Below are 5000 nucleotides of genomic sequence, written 5' to 3' on the forward strand. Positions count from 1 at the left end.
TGGATTCAACATGTCAGCTACCGCGACTCCTACGTTCTGCAGCCTCCAGCACCCAGGTGCCGTACGACTCCTCGCCCCAGCTGTGAATCGCTCATGAACTCCCAGTCCGTTGAGGCTGCCACCGAGATGTCCGTAGGCGGCTCCGCCACCAGTGTTTGCCGCGTACCCGACGTGACGTCAGAAATATTCTGTAGGTCGCCTGCGTCGCCCTGCATGTAAAACCACGCCCGATGAAATACTGTCAACGCCGCACAGAAATATTGTCAATGTTCTCCGGGTCATATGCCATGTGAATGTTGTACATCATGTGCTGTGAATGTTGGTACCATCATGTGGCTGTCAGATGTTGTACCATCATGTTCTGTGATGTTGTACCATCATGTGCTGTCAATGTGTACTCATTTGTCAACAACCACACACAGCAATCAGACACTAGATCATACAACAGTTGAAATCTCATGTGCTCGTCATGTTGTACATCATGTGGCTGTAGAATGTTGTAACAATCATGTGCCTGTCAATGTTGTAGCATCATATTGCTGTGCAATGTTGTAGTCATCATCGTGGCTGTCCAATGTTGTACCATTCACGTGCTGTCAATGTTAGATACACAAACATCACGTTCTTCAATGTTGTAGCATCATGTGCTGTCACTATGTTGAGCTCCATGTGCTGTCAATGTTGTACATCATATTATGGAAATGTATTTCACAACGTAGCGTTGTCTAAATGTTTGTCAATGATACTAACTGAAAGCATTAAAACAACTAACCTGCAGTGAGAACTAATCTTTGGCCATTAAAGAATGTTGCAAATTGAACATGAATGATGGCATATCCATCACAGCCCAATTCGTCGTCAATCGTCACCCAGTATGAAATCAAACGGTCTGAATTTTTGACCTACGCAAAGAAAGAACATATGATACGTTGCATTTAACTTGATGTCTATATATAATCAATCTCATCACAGATTGGCATGAAATCATTTAAGCAGCAAGTAAATGTCCTTTATATCTCTTAATGGACAAACATACGTTGTATTCAGGGCATACGACATTGCAGGGAAGTTGCTAATTCTTTAATTAAATTATCCGGCAAGTCCCGTATCATACTACACATGCCATGCACACATGCACCACATGCACAACGCACGCACGTCCTGTCCAATAATTTAGTCAATTATACGGCAGCTTCAATGCTCATACCACCCGTCACTCATACAACCGAGGAGTGAATCTCCTTATCAGTTATCCTCACAACCAGGTAGTTCCAGAGCACTGCACCTTGGCAGAAATATGGCTTTGGCACCACGCACGTTGTTGTGATGGCACATTGCGTACAGTTCAAAGGCTTAGTAGCAACACTAGCTATATATAGCCATATCAAAGAATAAGACGACCTGCAGAGGCATCAATCATTTGAAGAAACCCAAGGTAAATGTATATAAATAAACTTATTGAAATATGTATTCATTCATTGTTGCATATTGAAAAGTTTCGCAATCTGTGATGAGTTGCCAAAGCAAAGACGCGTACAAATATCAATGGGCATAAGCTACAACACACCCTAGTCCATGAGCCAGACCCCCAAATTTCATGCAAGTTGGTAGCCTACCACCTGGGGTGGCAAATCCTCACTATATTTTTTTGAAAGGCCTATGTCGGCATATATGATAAACAAAAAACCATGAAGCTAAGCCGAAGACCGCACCCAGCTTAATGGTAGTAAATTGGCCACTTGTATATGGGCACTCGTGTGGAGGCAAGACAGAGCTAATTATGGGGTAGGGGCAATATAAAATGAATAATTTTCAAGTAATGGTACATACAGTGACAAACTTGAATCCCTCGCAAAATGTTGGTAGTTGTTCTCTACACTTTAATATCCGATCATATGCAAATCTGTTAATGTATGTAGCGTCAGCAGAGGTCAAAAAGGTCATGAAATTTGAACCCCTGCTATAAAATGCGGACGCCCCGTCAGAAAATGCCTACCAGTGTCGTTACCAATGGTTATGTTGTTGGTCCGCTGAGTGTGTCCTATTCCTGAGCAAAGAGATGTAGAAGTTGATTTATAGTAAAAAAAAAGTTTTGCTTTATTTTTACTTTATGCTATGGTATGTGAACGAGTTTTGACATAATTCTTAAAAATTCCATTATTTGGTTGGCGGCTAAAATAGGCCAAAAATGTAAAACTGAAATTTGCTTGAAAATAGGTTTTGGTGAAATTCTGAAAAAACTAAACAGCTGGTGCCGCCCGGTCAGGGGTGCGCTTCCCAAAGTGTTAGACATATCCTGATACCAATTTATACTTTTTTTAAATGTGAATTTCAAATTAATTAGAGCCACCAAAGGTTATTGCATGCCATGTTCTTATATGTCTATTTAGCGGCAAAAAGCAGGCAAAATGTTACAGACACTACATATTCGGAACTCCTTTTTACTGAATCAACTACAGATACTTAACATTATAAAATCAAGTCACCTTCCGTGCTCGTTCCTTGCCAGTTTTTGTATTGAATGGGGCCCGTGTTTATAGCTTTCAAACCATGGTATATGCATTTTATACCCACGTACACTATATAAAAATTCACTTCTGCCTTGGCTTACCTTGTATCACTCATGTCCAAATTGTCTCACTTAGGTCATACTGCAATGTCAATCGAATGAAGTAAAAGAATCTTCAGCAATCAAAAAAGGCTAAGTAGGGTTTTGGATTACAGTGTCCTAGGCCAATGTTAAATTACATCATATACAATTACATTTAGCATTTACAATTACATTACATAGGACAAGGTGTGCCATGGTAAGCCTGCTATACCATGACTATGTTCGACAGCGTGTTGGTTAAGGTTATTCATCATCTGAACCATCTATCATATTATATAACCTCATCGTCAATCAATCTGGCCTCGAATTCTATCTTCATTCTGTCGTCTTCACTTGCTTTATTGTTGACATTCTTGCAAACTGGCAGAGATATGTGCACTTCATGTTGTTCTGGACAGTACAGACAATATACTCAACCTGTTGCGAAGTTCCTCGAGAGGCGGAATTGGCCGTTGCACTTATCTGCAATTCACAGACCCATGAACATTTCCCGTGTGTTGCTTCGCCTATGACAAACAGAATTATGCACGTATATGTCAAGCTACTATCGGAGAGTCAAACCTGGGGATGGAACATCCGGATGCATCTTGGAAATTTCTCAAGAGTGGTGGTTGTTTTCTGTCAAACTTGGCTCAGACACCTACATTCGGGAGGATTCCTGTGGATCAAGCTATCGAAGAAACAGTAAACAAAGACACCCAGACAGCAAGGCAGAACCAAAGCTTTCAGATTACCGCAGGGGCCATCAGCCGACAATTACCTCACTGCGGAATACAGAAGCTCAATTTTTAGATTACTTGGCGAAACGCCATGGAGATGTAACTCTGGCTTACAGGCACCTCTGATCTGACAAACCAGGATAAACAAGGATGAAAAGGATATGCACTTTATTGTAAAGCCTCTGAGTCAACGGATCTAACCCATTAACGTGTCCACTCTGACATGAGTCAGTTCTATCACTGGCACAGCTGCACGCTGGACCCATAGTTAGTGATCTATTGAGGCTAGGAATTAAAGGGCACAGCTTGGCCTATGAACTCTCGCTGAGAAAGAGAGGTTGGGAGATGAGCCCAAGAGGGGCTTTTCTTTGAGCCATTGAAGACAGCAGCGCTGAAAACCATTTAGTTACATATACGGTGAAGAAAACATACAAAACACAGGACTCAGGTTGATAAATGATTAGCGCAGATAGAAATCTTTTTGCCAAAATGATCCTGATTGGACAACAGAAAGCTTGACATAAAGAGTGCTCTCCATCGTCTCGCGTTAATAGCTATGGGTTGGCAAAATCTGGATGAAACATATGAGGAAGACGAGCAAGGCAGTACTGGCTAAACGCCTTTAAAGCAGCCTTACGAGAAGGAAAAAGCCTGCCGACGAATAGACATGGTGTTTGATGTCTAGCCGAGACAAATCGATCCAAGAATGCAGAGAGAGTCAATCGTTAATCTCGTTTATTGGGGAATGTCATTCAGGATACTTGCACCAGGACACCCGAGTAAAGGCAATGGAAACATTTCCTACAAAAGCCAGAAGAAAGACACTACTGATTAATTGTCTTGTGAATGACTGGAGCAAAGAATAAGCATAAGGAGTGCAGACTATCTGGGAAGAAGTTCTTCGCCACTATGGGAGATGTTATGCAGAATGACACTAACGGAGAAATACGTCAGAAAACGTCCAGCTCTAGAGATGCACTCAAGAGGAGGCTGATACAGCGCTGTAACCTCCATGCACCATCGACTGTGCCAAGTCTGGATTTGCTGCAGTAGCTGATTGTATCTGAGAATACAGATGTCCTGGTATTGGCATGCGCATTTTCATTACGTTGGAATGCTCACTTTATAATGAAGTCTGGAACAAAATCGCGCCCACTGGAGTATGTAGATGTCAGGATGTTAGCAGCCACACTGGGTCCGGAAAAAATGTGCGGCTCTTGCCTGGATACATGCAATAACCGGATGTGATACAGTAATTAGCTGCTTCACGCGAAAGGCAAAGTCACAGGCCTCTAAGTTGTTGAACAGTGATAGACAGATGAAACACTCAAATGTCTTTGGCAAATACTGGGAAATATCATTCACAGCTTCTCAAAGCATTGAGTCTCTTGTATGCCAATCTGTAACAGTGGACGAGCGACTAGTGACTGAGAGTGTCAATGAGTTTGAGGTCAACATCTTCTTGCAAGGAAGGAGAGGCTGAATTCCTGACGCTGCCACCTTGTGCCTCTTCACAATCCACTGCAAGAGGGCCAAATATCAATGCGCTGTCCTGGAAGAAGGACCATGGACGTTTCTGAGATTTCTCTTCGCCTCTGTCGTCATGTTGGGAAGAGAAGAAGATGGGAACTTGGTCATTGATTGGGGGAAATGACCCACCTGCCCGGAGA

The 5000-nt window shown here is 42.4% G+C and overlaps 2 protein-coding genes across 2 annotated transcripts in view; both read right to left on the reverse strand.

The window, feature by feature from the left end:
• The window catches only part of LOC106808572, a 12131-nt gene extending 12027 nt beyond the window's left edge, over positions 1 to 104 (reverse strand). The window contains exon 1 of the mRNA XM_014811333.1: positions 22 to 104. The gene's annotated coding sequence lies outside the window, so the exon portion shown is untranslated. The remainder of the gene's footprint in view (positions 1 to 21) is intronic.
• The window catches only part of LOC106808568 (furin-like), a 98097-nt gene that overhangs the window by 1792 nt on the left and 91305 nt on the right, over positions 1 to 5000 (reverse strand). The window lies entirely within an intron of this gene.

This window comes from Priapulus caudatus, unplaced genomic scaffold, assembly GCF_000485595.1.
Source record: "Priapulus caudatus unplaced genomic scaffold, Priapulus_caudatus-5.0.1 Scaffold287, whole genome shotgun sequence".
In the NCBI taxonomy this organism is placed as follows: Eukaryota; Metazoa; Priapulida; class Priapulimorpha; order Priapulimorphida; family Priapulidae; genus Priapulus; species Priapulus caudatus.